The 16,247-nt window shown below is 43.1% G+C and overlaps 1 long non-coding RNA gene across 2 annotated transcripts in view; it reads left to right on the plus strand.

The window, feature by feature from the left end:
• The first annotated feature begins 3,622 nt into the window (after positions 1-3,622).
• The window catches only part of LOC146058943 (uncharacterized), a 130,803-nt gene continuing 118,178 nt past the window's right edge, over positions 3,623-16,247 (plus strand). For both annotated transcript variants that reach the window (XR_014470054.1, XR_014470053.1), the window contains exons 1-2: positions 3,623-4,013; positions 4,848-4,900. This is a non-coding gene — a long non-coding RNA (uncharacterized LOC146058943). The remainder of the gene's footprint in view (positions 4,014-4,847; positions 4,901-16,247) is intronic.

Here is a 16,247-nt window from a genome sequence, read left to right on the forward strand (position 1 = left end):
ATTAATAATTTTCAGCAAACTGTGCAGTAGCAAGGGATACAGCTGAACATTTAAACTTAATCAAGTGAAGTCAATGACATCAGTTTAATGTGAAACTCTGACAGGCAGAGATATTATCTGCAATATGTATGTAACATGCAGTGTAAAGCACACCCTAGCCTCAAGCTACAGTACAGAATGATGGACAGCTCCAGTATTCTATATGAAGATAGTCTGTTCCATTGTTAAGTCTCCACAACTCCAGCCTACAGCAGCTTTCTGATTTAGGGACAGTTAACCACCTTGGTTTTCACTGTTATTAGATAATTTATTTTCGCTTTCCAGTGTGTGAAATTGCATTTACACTCAGCAACCCCTTGCCTGGGCCATGCCTGATGGATATTCTTATTTAGTTATAAGGTTACTTATATATTGTTTGACTCTTTATAAGGTTATTTTATTGTTTGTGACCTATTCACATTATTTGTTTATGCTACAATATCGCTCTTGTGAAACATTAGATTTAGCTTTACCATAGGTATAGCATAGTGTAGCCCATGGGTCTTAAAACTGTGGCCCTCCAGATGTTGTGAAACTACATGTTCCAACATGCATTGCCACATTTTTTCCTATAAGAGCATGCCAAAACTGTCAGGGCATGCTGGGACATGTAGTTTGACAACATCTGGAGGACCACAGTTTGAAGACCCACGTGCCTAACCTTCCCTCATTGTGATATAATTAGCTGTTTTGATATTTAAGTCACAAGACTAATTGAGTTGCTACTGTCAACAGCCGAAGTTCAAATATCATGTTGAGATACAGTATATTTCTATGCTGTTACATACACTGTTTCAAGCTTAGTGGTATTGTGTTGTACAATGTTATGTTGAACTGTTTTTTTTTTTGTAGACAGTCAGCGCCGTGACTTCACCACAGTTGTGTTGTCATTGCATTGGAAATAGTGGAGTCTCTCTACCATGGTGCTGGGTGTCCTGAAGAGACAGATGTCCAGCAGAAGAAAGTGTTCAAGGAACAAACAAAGGCAGTATTCAATGTAACCCAGGTTCAAAACAAAGGTGTTCAACAGAAAAAGTTTAAGCGAGCAAATGGAGACAATGGTCAAATTCAAGTCCAAATTCGGCATTAACTGGCATCAGCTGATGTGCACAACCAAAGTGGCATTCCAGTCACCCAGGGTGGAGTGCACACTAGACACCCATTGCCAGCCATGAGGGAGAGAGCACAGCTGCCAGACATGGGTGAAGCAGTCTGCTTTTGGTAAGCTGTTTGCAATTTGTAACAAAGGTTCTCATAACCCATTCTTTGCTAAAAACCTACCAGCTGTCACCCTGGACTCCTCCCTCTGTATAACCCTGTCTGCCCCTCCCTTATATATTGTACACTCTAATGAACATTGCCCTCTTCTCACATGTGCTCTTTCTTTCCTAACAGTATACCATGATCTTCTACTCCTTGTCAATAGTAGCGCTGAACCTTTTGGTTCTGATGCTGCCTTGTGGGCATAGGTGTGCGCAGGATCCAACATGGGGGTGCCACTCTGGGACTGGGACATACAGTATCTTTTTTATTTGTGAAAATATTAAGGCTCATGCTATTTAAAACAATATCTGGAACATTTTTATGGACAGACTTAAAATTAAGAACTATAAAACCCAATTTATTGTATTATAAGAAAAAATAAAATGAATCAAATTTGAAGTAAATATCCAAATGGAAACATTTTGCATACCTGTTACATTATCTCCATGGAATGCCATGTTCCTCTGTTTCTATGGCAACATTATTAGGCTGAATCTTCCCCTGAAAGGGAAATGGTATTGCTGGTTTTGCTTCTAACTATTGGAAACAGGATTTATAAAAGTCTTATATTTTATAACTCAGACAGATTCTAAATAGCTTCAAACGCATATAGGTTAAAGCTTTGAAACCCCTTTCTAGTGCATTTTCCATCCAATTACCACTTTACTTTGAAACAGAATATCTTTAAATAGTTGCCTATCTGTATAGAGTCATTTCAATTCAGGATACAAGAGACAAAATGCAGAATTGTTGTAATTTGTTGTATATCTTTTTAAATTGTGGTTTTCCCTAGATGGTCACATTTGTAAGATAAAATATATTAAATAGATTTCTGCGTATAAGCAGAATATGCATGTCAAATGGATGCCTGCTTTTCCAAATGTGGTAATCTAATGGTCTGTAATCTTCGGATACTGATTTTACAGTAAGCTACAGTAAGATGTCAATAAAACGTTATCTAGTTATCTGAACCATGTCTTAATTTTGTATTCTGTGCATAGTTACTCTGTTTATGCATAACAATGGGAGACATGAATTTGGGAGCAGTGTTAACCTCTTCCCCACTCATTCTCTACACTGACAGAGTGCACACTGCACATCCTTGTTAGACTAACTTCTCCCCATCATTCTTGAAGACTGTTGGGGAGTGCAGGTGGCTGGGGATGTGGATGCTTAGTAATAGCTTTTAATAATTCCTCAACAGGAACAGACTGAGCATAACAATTAGTCCTGGCATTCATTTGTGCATAGCTACTGCCTGGGCATTACCTTGCCTTACATCCAATCTTTGAGTCATTACATCGCAACGGTTTGTTTCTGTATCACTAGAATTTTGTTTCTATAAAAGCACTATTGCTTGTAAACATTGGCTGATTTTACCTATGGGCTGTAGAACTGCAGCCCCCCCCCCCTTCCCCCAATTAAAATATGCCAACCTGCTCATCTTCAATGAGCCAGGTGTAGTCTGGTTCTGCACTGGCTTCCCTGTGACTGACAGCGATTTCCTACTGGAAGGTGTTTCCTCCACCTGAGACTATGATTATCAAAGAGCATGCATCCTGAAAGCAGCTACTTCCTGCATTCTGTGCAGCTCAATCTGGGTTTTTACGGTTGCAGCTGATGCAGGCCATAAAAGCCAGTGTTTTGGGAATGTGCAGGTCTCCGCTAGTGCGCATGCTGCACCTGCCAGATCCATTCTGCAAGTGCCTAGACTGGGATGGGATGACAAGCAGACAAAAGTAGTGGCAGCCCCATAACCATTCAAGTAGAAGCCACTGCTGCTTGTAAATTAATATGAACAGAGTAGCATCTAATCTGCAAATCAGACATGCTACCTGGGATCAATAGCGGATTCCATTGAGAAACCAAAAACAAGTTTCCGGTGGTTTCTAAATGCCAACAAAACCACTCCTTAAATCTTGCCCTATGTCTTTTCTCCTTGGGATGGGTGCATATGCAATACATCAAATGACTTTGAGATGCTTGATACTTGTTTTTTCATTTTCCAAAACAGGCCTTTATTGGGATTTTGTCTTTTAGTGAACTGTGGGAGCATGGTTCTTCAGATACACTGCTGTAGATACTGTTTATGCCCAAAATTAATTGTATAGTCCAACATCCTTCAGCACAGATCAAGCACATGGTTTGCCTATGCATGTGGCACCCACTCCAGGGTACCCCTGGACTGTCCCTGTGCCCCAATGGAGCCCTTTAATTGCAGCCAACGCTGACTGCAAAACCCGTGCCCTGTGATCAGGAGTGAGAGGGGTTAAACAGCCCCAGCTCACCTTCACGTGAAGGGAGCCTGACACCCCCCTGATTGGTTGCCCTGCAGCATGGAGAGGAGGGGTCAAAGGTCAGCCCTGCAAAGTGAGGAGTAAGCAGCAGAGCATGTCAGGAAGCGTTGGGTCGGGTGGTGATTTACAGCCAGGAGCCGACAGAGGAGTGGCTCTGGAGAGAAGGCAGTGTGCGGCCACAGAGGGACCCAGTGAGTGGCAGCTTGGTGAGCGGGACCCGGGAGAAGACGGAGCGGAGGCGCACACTCACCCCCAGTGACTGCAGCACCCGACAAGTGAGGAGACGCCAGCCACAGCAGCAGAGAGCGGGACCCGACAGCCGTCCCTTCACCCGGTGGTGATTGACAGGGGAAGGAGAGAGAGCCAGGCGTGCAGTGGCCAGGAGAGGCAGAGACGCCAACCCTGCTTCTAAAGGTACCCTGTTCCCTATTAATTGGCCCACACCCAAAGATAGTCTGACTGCCCTACTCAGCAGCACTAAAGGCAGCCCTTCTTTGGGGGTGGCCATTATTCCCCTGCAGTAGTGAGACTCCCCACCGTTAAAGCCAGCTTTATACCCAGATTACCCCTGCAGTCTGTTTAAGTTGCAAATACAGGAGGTTACCCTAAAGTATGGGAACCTGCTTGTCCCTCTACCCGAATGACCGTTTTTTGTCATTTGCCTTGTGGTGATTCTATGTAGAAGTAGTGTGCACACTAAGTTAGGGCCCTAATCTCCTAGTGAAGATTTTGCATCGTGGGACCTTTATTCAAACTCAGGAACTGTGTTTTGCATCTGGGACTACAGTTTAGGATATATCAGGTGTGTAGCGCCACCCGACGGACATTCTGTATTAGAACATTACAGGTGCAGTGAAGTGTTTAAGTGACATAATTCCATTTCTATTAATTTTATTCTCTTTAAAGTCATTCTCTTTATTATCGTTCTCTTTTAAATGTCTTTCTGGTAGTCATCATTATGACGTCATTTTATATGCAATTGGTCTCTTTTATTGTCTTTTGGTAATGACCGCTGAAGCTTGAAGCTGAAGCTTGACCATTGATTTACACTGAGGTGGTCATTGAGAATTGAAACCCTTAAGGAAAATGTTTACATACCGCACCTCTTTCTTAGTAATGTTTGCATAGGTGTACATATCATCGCAGTGACTAGTAGAAGTGTTCTCTCTAAATAAATATTTGTCGTTGCTAACCGTACTAGCGTTATCTTTTGTGGGTCTCCTTGGGTTGTGCCGTTCCCTGCCACAGGTTCTTCCAAGAAGAGGCTGGGAAGATCCGAAGCCGGCAAGTCCAGAGTCCAGGTACGCCATCTTGCACTACACCATTACAGGGGCACTGTCACACATGGTTTGGTGTATCTGCAGCAGAAGTGTAATTATATAAGTGATCATTTAGCTTTTATACACAGGGCCTGATTAAAGGATCCAGGTGCCCTAGGCTAATACACATGTAGTTCCCATTGTATTGCTGCTAAACACACACATATTGCCCACATGCATGTTATACAACGGATGTATGTGATCTAATGCTTGTGGCGCGTGAAGGAGACTTTGACTTAAGGTTGACCAGCTGGCGCTGTAGTAAAATGTACATAAAGTAATGGATTCATCAGTAAGTTACATTGGCACAGTAATCTGGCAGTCACCTTAATAACTTTCCCCCCCACAGTACATCAGGATGGGTGATCGCTAACAAGCATGAAATTAATTTTGCCTGCATTTTATTCCTTGGTTATCACCTGCATGCCGCCCTGAGTCCTGGTGCCCTAGGCTGCAGCCTAATCAGCCTATTGGTAAATCCGGCACTATTTACACATCACAGAGATGGTTTCTTGCCTGAGCCTCTGCCCAGGATTGAAAATTGGTAAATTTCAATAATCTTTAATTTCTTACAGAAATTTTCTTATTTACAAAATAAGAGGCAATAAGAAATTATTATTATCGGGACCAGAACCTGGTCATTAATATAATTTCACCTTGTTCCAACAATAATTTCACCTAAGCAACTACTAGTTTCCCTGTGCATAAGTTTCCAATCTAATAATTCTGTCTAAAGAAAATTCTGTCATATATAAACAATTTCCAAAATTGACAGGAGCCAGCAGCTATTACCACACAGTTATCAACAATATAAAATTCATTTAGTTCAAAGAACACAACCTGCTGAATAAAACAATCCATTTCTGCAACATAAAATCATGTTACATATGACCATAATTTAAACCTAATTTGAGTTGACTAAACTAAAATAAAGTTATTTTTATTATAAAACAGGCACTCAAATCTATAGTAATCATATAGACCGCAAAATAAAGAGAACCAGTAAAATAAGTTTAGTCTATACTGTGATTATAATGTATGGGTAGAATTATATGATTATTCTACATGAAAAAGAACGACTACATTGGTCATCTCAAAATTGCAAGCAAAGCCTCCCTTATGTGTGTTATTGTATTAGGGTTAGTCATACATACATGTGTAAACTTAGTGCTCAGGTTGCCCCTAGGCCTAGGCACAACATTGTTGGTCGTCCCACATCATGTCACTGATCCTTCGCAACCCTGTGGGAGCCTGTTTAAATGCCTTTTGACTGCAAAAGCAGACCCAAGCTCACCATCTGCCACACAATTTATTGTCCTATGTCCCACAGTCAACAGATGTGAATCCAATACAACACATTTGTCATGGCCTTGAATGGGAGATTCACAGCATGGACTGGCCACTAATAATATCATGTTAACATGCAATATAAAAGGGGTACAACATCCTGGCATGTGATTCTGAGTGACCTGCACCCCACTGTTAAATGCCATGACATAACTCTTGCTGGCTCCCAACTAGGAGCAGAAGACCAGCTAGGTCACTGCTGGCTGCGGTGGGGACCTGCAGGTGTGTCACATGACCACATCCTGCTCTGCACAATGAGCAGATGTCACAGTCTCTTAGAGACAGTGTTGCACTCTAGTGAGGGGCAAGTAATAGGAGGAGCTGGTGCTATTCCACCTATCTGCATGGGCTCTGTCTGCAAATTAAACATTTGTATCTATAACTATAAGGGTAATTTAGAGGGCTATTATCACATGCAAGGGGCATGGGGAGAAGTGTGGTGGCATGTAACAAGTATGAGAAAGAGAAGGATGGCAAATAGGGGGCATGCCATTCCACCCCCGCAGTCTCATACTGTGGATGTTAGCAATGATTGCGTGGCCCTCAGTTACACACCTGGTATTCAATGTTCCATATGGCAGGAGCATTCTGTACAGTATGTATATATATATATATATATATATATATATATATATATCAAAGAATGACCCCACGTGCGCCCTTTTAGTGTGAGCAGCTACTCTAAAACCCCCCCTGTTAGTGGGAGGCAAAAATGGAAATAGAAACAAGAGATATAGAGAGCGCTTTTTACCACCTAATAAAACTTCCACCAATAGGAGTCATAAATAGTACAGTAACCCAATACAATACAATGGGCGGTATTCAATGAGAATACCTGCGAGGTGCAGCGAATCCTTTTTAGGATTCGCTGCACATTCGCCACGTTCCGGAGCCGGCGGGCTCCGGTATTCAACGTGTCAGGGGCTCGCTGCCCCTGACTGGCGAATATGAGCTCCTGCGGCGATTGCCGCAGGGAGCCTGAGGACGGTGCCAGGCAGAGAGATGGTAGTCTCTCTGCCTGCCCCAGAACTTTGTGGGGGGTAGGTGGGCTCCCCGGGTGCCAGGCAGCACAGGCTGCCCCCCGGGGGTGGCAGCAGGGGAGCGTATATTCACTACACACGATCGTAACGATCGGGTGCAGTGAATATATGAATATGTAATGAGCGGCTCGGCTCCGGCGCCCCCTGCTGGATGCTGTGTAAAAAAAAAAAAATATATATATATTTTTTTTTAAAATTAAATATATATTCATGTGCTTACAGCACATGAATAAAAATAGCATGCCCCTCCTCAGAATAAAATTCCTGATTTTTTGACACCAAATGTAAAAAACAAAACACTTTATTTTAAAAGTTCACATTTCACTTCACCATAAAAAGATAGCGATTGCTACTCGGTGAATCATGGTGAAAAAAACCTTGAAATGTATTCGCCATGTGGTCATTGAATAGGGTGATTCACCGTTTTAGTCAGAAATTCGCCAAACAGCACAAATTTGCCATAAAAACATGGCGAATCAGGCTCATTGAATACCGCCCATAGTGTAATCTTAAAACCAGAATGCTTTATTTGTGTTTCGAGAACCACATCTGGACATTGTATCCCTTTCGGAAATGTAGTATTAGTAACCCGACGCGTTTCGTCTTATAAAGACTTCATCAGGGGTTTTACACTGTAGGTGGTAAAGACAACAAAATAAATGGAACATTCCATACAGAATACATAGAAAGATATAAAAATGAATAAAACTAAAGAAACCTATATTCCTTACAAAAAAGTTTTTGTTCTAAAAATGTTTTATAAACATTCAGACATATTAGTCCATAAAAAAGCAATGAGGATGAGCACAAATGAAGAAATGAAAAAATGAAAAAATCTACATGGATGACATTATATCATACAGAAACAATAATATTGATGAATCAATTGTATATAGGCGAAGGGAGTATATAGCACATACCTAGTTATGATTTCAAACGCTTAAACATGCGTGTAACACCTTCAAGGTTGGTAGGTTGTAATACCATTCCCCTCAGTAGGGCAGATTCCAAATATCTAAGGAGGAACCACGTAATAAATGTGATCCTTTACACAGTTAATATAAAACAATTTTTTGTGAATAAATTTGTCACGTACCCGATGTTCCCCAAGTGGGGTAAAATATATGCGAGGTGTCCACAACCTTCTTTGTGCCCCTATTAAGGGTGCATGATGTTTAAATTTATAGGGACCGTCCCATCTATAGAGAACTGTCAGCCAAATCTGTGCAGTGAAGTTGGCCTGGTTTGCAGTATCTGATCCACAGTATCTAAAAGTGGACCACAGGTGTGCTAAATCATATAAAATTATATACAATGGATAAGCCTGATCATAACACTATAAAGGTTACATACCAGATGTTCAATTGTAGAGTGGATATGACACATATGGATATCAGCTATAAACAGCTCAATTTCTACAGATAATGCAGATAAAATCATATTAGAACATTAATACATTCTGAGGTTTTAACATCACCTAAGTCTCCATAACAGGACCAATTTAAGATTTCAACGGTGTTGGTCCTATGTGACAGTTAATCTAGATCTAAACTATATATATATACATACGAATTTGTTCCCCTATCATTACCATTGTATAATTTATTTATATTTGAGTTAATAAATTTTTCCAGCAGCTAAGCCTGCAAACATGCATTTATATTCCTGTTCATTTTATATCATTTCTGCACCCTGTCCATAAGTGATTGATTTAAGAGGATTACATTGTAATTCTCTCAATAGTGAATATTGTTGTGCCTTCAAATGGAAAACTACTATCGTATTGTCCCAAGATTTCTCTAAGGACGTAAATTGGAATTTACAGGTGTAAGCACTTCTATATATTCCTATTGATTAATTCAGCACTGGTAAGGAAAAGATAATCAATACATTCCAGGTGCCTTATAAAAGAGATGAATCTACAGAAACGATAATATGCTGTGTTTATATTCACTGCATTTTTTATTCAAAATTTCCATAAAACATGCAGGTATGGGAATTCTGTTCATTTGTAACATTTAATTAGATAATTTTTTTTAGCTTGTTTGACTAACAACAAAATAGTATTAGTGACACATGTGAATGGAACAGACTTAAGGTGCCCTTACACAGTGCAATCATTTCATGTGTTTTGGTCTAGATTGCAAATTTGCATGCGATCTGCATGTGATGCAATCGGGACCTAGTTAAAAAAGTATGTGCCGCACTGATACTAGCACATAAGGAGGGAGTGGATGGCTTCAGTGGAGAAACTCCTGGGTTGCTGACAGATTCAGTATTCCACAGTGTCCTGCACATACTTGTCACAGGTTGACATTTCAGTGATATATATGTGTGTATATATATATATATATATATATATATATATATATATATATATATATATATATATATATATATATATATATATATATATATATATATATATATATATATATATATATTTTTTTTTTTTTTAACTTCAATTATTTTTATTGAAATTTTTTCACAATATGCAAAACTAAATGGGGGGGGGGGGGGACAGAAAGGAAAAACAGGGGGGGGGGGGGATTAAACAAGGTCACTGATACAGTCAAATAATCTCGAAACAGCATAACATAGCTTAAAATAGCTTAATCCCATACACCATTACAGTTTAACTACATTGGGGAGGTAGGGAAATAGTGAGTAAGTCCTGAGAAATTGGGTCGGGGGGGGGGGGGGTCGCTCATACTTTGTTTTCTAAGATCGGCACCATCCCCAGCCGTAACAAGGAGGTTTGTGTAGAAGGGTGATTGGAAGGGCAATCTGTCTCCATTAAGAAGTGCAAGTGAATTTTTCGCAGAACTTTGAGATAGTCGAGGTGCAGATTGTTTCCAACACTGCGCAAGCGCAGCGCGGGCTGCAATGCAGATTTGTCCTAGGACGTAGTGAAGGTGGGAGGGAATCGAGTTAGGGAAATAGTTTAGAAGGGCTATGAGGGGTGATGGCAAGAGGGATAGGGATACGACTTTATTTATAAGGTTGAAAATTGCTTTCCAAAATGGAGTGATATTAGGGCAAGACCAGAAGACGTGGAACTGATGACCCACCTCACCGCAGAGGCGCCAATTTTGAACAGGAGGGCCATATCGTGTGTAGTCTGTCCAGTGTGAGATATAATCTATGTAGTAATTTAATATGCATCTCAGAGTGGTTTAAACACCTGGACATTGTATAGAAGGAGGTAACGATTTTCTTCCACTGGGGTTCCTGCAGCACTTGCCAATGGGTTTGAGCTTTGGACTTAGGGGAAGGAATCAGGCCTATAAGGGTTTTATACCGAAAGGAGATCTCACCTCTGTGTTCCTTTCCGAGAAGCCTATTGACTATACTCACCAAATTGGGTGCCAGTACTACAGGTGTGAGGGGGAGACTATTCCACCAGTGGTTAATTTGGTAATATTGTAGTCTGTCCGTATCAGGGAGTGAAAAGTGCTGCTGTAATTCTGGGAAAGAGCTGAGGGTAGGGCCAAAATAAGGGGGGAGAGGGGGCATCCCTTGCGAGTCCCATTGTGGATTGGGAAGGGATTGTATAGAAAGCCATTACTATAGACCCAAGCAGATGGGGAGCCATAGAGAGCAAGTATAGAGGAGAGTATCTGATCCCGTAGGCCAAATTTCAGTAAGACTTCACGCATGTAAGTCCAGTTGAGGCGATCAGAGGCCTTCTTTGCGTCTTCTGAGAGGGAGTCAACGAGATCAAAAACCCTACGGGTGTTGTCAAATGCTTGTCTCCCAGGGACAAATCCCATCTGGTCTGGGTGAATCAATGAGGGGAGAAGAGCATTTAAATGTGAGGAAATGAGTTTATATTTTTACATCACCATTCAATAAGGAGATTGGGCTGTAGTTCTAGCAGAGGGAAGGGTCTTTTCTAGGTTCGGGTATAGTGACAATTTGGGCTTCTAACATTTCTCTGGGGATAGTGTCGGTGGAAGTAATATCATTATAAACATTAAGGAGTGTGGGGACTAGGATGGCATGAAAGGAAGCATAGAAATTGTTTATGAAACCATCAGGCCCATGTGCCTTATTTTTGTGGAGGGATTTAATAGTATCGTAAATTTCAGCCGGGTTCCACGGGGCGTTTAGGGTTTCTAATTGGCCATAAGTAATGAAGGGTAGGTTTAGGTTGGCTAAGAAGGCTTTGATCGTTGTGAGAGTAGGTTGGGGTGTGGCAATGTCAGTAGAGTAGCTGTAGAGTTGGGAGTAGAAAGAGGCGAATTGGTTAGATATATCAAGAGGGTTGGAAATCTTCACGTTAGAGGGTGACTTAATACATTGAATTCTATTCCTAGCTTGTTGAACACGCAGCTTACAGGTAAGCATTTTACCTGCTCTATTGTCTACTAGGTAGAACTTTTGCCTGAGTCTATTAAGGGTGGCTTGTGTGTGGGCTAAAAGGAGTTTCTGGAGTTGGGACCTGACCTCAGTAAGCTGTTTCTGGAGACGTTTTAAAGGTTTAATTTTGTTTGAGTCTTTAAGGTAGATTCAAGGTCGGCTATGTTTTGATGGTGTAGTTTTTAAACCTAGCTCCTGCCTGGATAGCCGCTCCCCTGGTAACCACCTTCAAGGAGCACCAGTAGTTCAGGATAGACGTGTCTTTGTGTGAATTGCAGTTTTGGAACAATTGGATGGATTCTGCGATATACTGTTTGGATGTTGGGTCTGCCAATAAACGAGGGGAAGCCTCCAAGGGTGGGGGGAGAGAATTGGTTGAGTACAGATGGAGCCGGCCTCTTTCTTGCAGGGGCTGGTGATTCTATAGCCAGCCCCTGCCAGCAGCCGTCTCTCGCCAGGGGTGCGTGCGCACGAGACGCTCACTTGCCCTGTGGCTACGGTGCTTTCACTGCTGCCCGCCGCCTCCTCCGGTGCCCCACGCCGCAGCACCGTCCCCCTATCCCTGCCCATCTCCCTGAAGTGGAGACGGGCAGGGACCCACAGCGGCACCGATCGGAAACTGTCTCACACGCACGCTCGTCCCAGTCAGATGGAGCGCCTCTGTGCCGGCGATCCCCGGGCAAGAGCCAGGGGCGCTCCATCTTCATGTCCCATTGAACAGTGATCGGAGCATGGTCTGACCAGGTGATGGGGAGAATATCACTGGATTCAGCGGGAGTATGTGTTGAGAACTGAATAGTGGTAAGTGTACTCTCGACCTAAGGTATTATGAACATGCCAGATATCATACAAACCATATTCCGCTAGCAGGTTCCGAAATGCCAAAGAAGTGGATGTAAGGGAGGAAGTCGAGGGAGAGGGGGCCTTTGCAGACTTATCAAATTTGAGGGTCTAAGACAAGGTTAAAATCTCCCATAAGGAGGAGGGGTCCTTTACGGACTTTGTGGATTTCCATGCACAGTTTACGGAGAAAGGGGATTTGATTTGAATTGGGGGCATAGACAGAGACTAAAGTAACCAACTTATCATATAGAGATCCTATTAAAATGAGATAACGGCCATTTTTGTCTGCTATCTGGGAGTGTAATGTGAAGGAGAGAGAGTTTTTAAATAGTATAGCCACCCCATTCCTTTTGAAGGGACCATTAGTGAAATAGCTGGTAGGATACTAGCTATATTTGAATATAGGGGGGGGGGGGTTGGGACAAGAAGTGGGTCACTTGGAGTGAGACAATGTCCGCCTTCTGTTTAGTGAAATATCTCAACGCTAATCTCCTTTTATTGGGGGAATTTAACCCTTTGACATTAATGGATAATAACTGAATCATGGGGAAGATAGAAAATAGCTATAGGGGTCAGATGATATACTGGGTAAAATATGTAGAGAATGGGACACTGTCGGCTAACGTGGGGGGGTGGTAACAGAAAAGAAGAGACTTGAAAGGGATGGACATAAAGAAGGGGGAAAACAAAAACCAAAATATCTCAGTACATCGGGACGGGTTGACTACAGCAGGGGAAAGGGGAACTTGCAGTAGTGCACTAGAGGGGGAAACTATGTGGCTTGGCGCCACCACCCATGAATATAACAATAAAAATAATTCAAACAAAACAATTTTCATACCAGTAAGGCAATATGTAGGGAGTAAAAGGGAAAAGTAAACGAATAAAACATTTAAAGAAGTATTCAAGTTGCAAACCAGTGAGCGTATAAACTCATATTCAAACCAGAACATTGAGAGGTCTTGACTAACGTGTCATAACAAATCAACGTATCAGCGTTGTGGGTAAGGTTCTACAGAGTCAAGATCAGGTCCTGTAGTTTGAGGGATCTGCTCCAGTTTAGGGGTTCAGTTCAGGTAACAGCCCATTCCAACTGAAGAGTTGAACACTTCTTTGATCCAGAGGGGGTGTCAACAGAAATGTCCCAGTCCAGAAGGAGTTTGACACCTGCATCTAGTGCAGACACTGTGTGAGTCGTGTCGTCGTGAGAGATGATGAGCTTCATGGGGAAACCCCATTTATACAGGATTTCTTGAGAGCGCAAAGCTGAAGTGATTGGGGCCAAGGCTCTTCATTTGGCCAAGGTGAGAGCGGAGAAATCTAGAAAAAGTTGAAGGCCGCCAAGAGTATCCGATCCAGCTGCGTCTCTCGCTGCCTTCAAGATGCGCTCTTTTGTCTTAAAGAAGTGTACTCTTAAGAGGGTGTCTCTTGGGAGTGATGCGGCGATGGAGCAAGGCCCCGGGAGCAGGTGGATTCTGTCAATCATTAGCTCTTTCCAATCCAAGTCAGGCAGGAGCTTGCGGAATAATGAGAGGGCGTATTCCTCCAGTTCAGAGTTTGCAACCAAATCTGTTCCGCCTAGAGTGGTCCTCCATTTCTACGATCTTTGAAGGTTTCAAGGCCACTTTGTTGTTGGTCATGGGCTGTAATAAGATCATTGTGGGAGGCAACTTATTCTTCCAGCTTCTTTTCCAAATGGTCAGTGCGCTCTCCAATAGCCCTGACATCTGACTTAACTTCACGTAACTAGGCAGAGAAGTCTAGTGATAATTCAGTTTTAAGTGTAGCCAGAGCTTGATAGCGTCTTCACAGTGAGAAACTCCAGTGCCGGAGGGGGGATTGCGAGGCATTTGCCTTAGGTGTTTGACTCAAAGACTTCCCAACCACTTAAGAGGGGACAGCCGTAGGTTTCTGAGACAGGAAGGTCACCTTCGGAGGAAGAGCACCTTTAACTCTCTTTGACAGCATAATGATATATCACAATGATCAGGGCGAGAGGGATTGGAGCTGGAGGTCAACTTGAGAAATCGCATAGGGGTATCCGGTAAACATCTAAATCATGGGTGGTGGAAATGCAGCTTGCAGGCCACAGCATCACCTTTACTGCAGCAGCACTTATATAGAAGTAGAAAAGAGGCTGAGGTGTAGGCACTATGGAGTTCTTAATAGGTGGGCAGAGGGAGGAGTATGTCAGCCTCTTAGCTGGGCAGAAGGAGGGGGAGTGCAGTGCCTAAATGAGGTGTTGGGGGTCAGCAGTGTGTGTGTGGGGGGGTGGGCTGTAAACAGCATTTTTTTTTTTTGGGGGGGGGGGCAAATTATGTCACCACTCTGATGGGTATAGGTATCCAAATGCTCAGCGGGTGATGTGAGGCATAGAGAGGGGAGTGCCCACAGGGTCACAGGGGAGTTATGGCAGCACAGAAGGCTGTATACCACTCTGGCCGCACCACAAGGCTGCAGAATTTAGTGCTACCCAAGCTCCTTAGCAGGAGCAGGCTCAGGTAACCAAGCGCTGGGACTTCCGGCCTGCTGCTGCACTGTAAAGCCAGCAGCTGCGGCACACTATCTCCCCCAGCAGTCCTAACGCATGTACTGGGCAGCAGGGGCACTCACCGCAGGGTTACCAGGTCTGCATGGCCTTGGGGGGGGGGGGGTGAGCTGAATTGGCTCCAACCCTCTGCAGGTGCCGCCAGGCAGAACGAGGGGTTTCCGGCGTCAGGAGCTCGGCATCCTGGGAGGCTCCAAACTCTAGGTCCCAGCTCAGAAAGTAATCCAAGGCCGCAATCTGCAGAAGCCGTACGAATGGCTTCCCAACTCCGCGGCTGCAGGTGACGGGTATGAGGGGGAGAGGGGGGACCAGAGAGTAAGGAGGGCGTTCTAGATGGTGGTTAGCCATCCACAGGAGGGTGTTATTGAAGGATCAGCGCAGGAGCTTGATGAAAGTGCTGCTTGCTGATATGGCTGCCAAGCCACGCCCCCCTCAGTGATATTTTTTAAGGAGCCGAAGATATGGGAGTGGCAAGGGGAGAGAATAGAGCTGTATTGAGGATGATTAAGGACCTGCCATCTAAATTTTGCCAGCAGGTCAAGAATCTTATTGGCCACATGTGGCCTAGCATTGTCCTGCAGCATTGGCAAGTCCTAGATGCTTTCGCTTCCCACCTCATAGCACTGCCACCACCGGAATATGGTGGCACAGTGTGAGACACTGCTCTCCGTACATTGCCTTCATCCTGCAATAAGTTTCTGAAGCATGCTCGCATTCTGCATGAAGAAATGTCTTGAAAAAGCTGAGATCTTTAGCGAAACGCACCAGGATCTGGGCACCCCTCTTCAAGCCTTCCTCTATCCTATTGTGGATTACAAATACTACCTCTAATCGGATACCCAAACCAGGACTCAACTGCTGGACTCTGCCCTGTGTTGTATGTTATGTTGTATGTTATGTTTTAGGAATAAACAATATATGTAACCTACTGTTTGGTAAATTTGTTCCTCAGAGCACAGTTTTTTCTTTCCTTTTATATTAACCCACTGCGATGAGATACAACAAAGCTACAGCAAAATACTCCTTTTCATTTGGGCACACCTTATATTATGAATGGCACATGAGAAGTACATGGTCTAACAAACTAGACCCTAATTCAGAAATGGACAGAAATTCAATGCCGCTTGCAAGCAGCTTTGAATTTCTGTCAGATTTGAAGAAGAGACATGCAGAGGCAGTGTTGGAAGGG

This window comes from Crinia signifera, chromosome 2 (assembly GCF_055691185.1).
Source record: "Crinia signifera chromosome 2, ASM5569118v1, whole genome shotgun sequence".
NCBI lineage: Eukaryota > Metazoa > Chordata > Amphibia > Anura > Myobatrachidae > Crinia > Crinia signifera.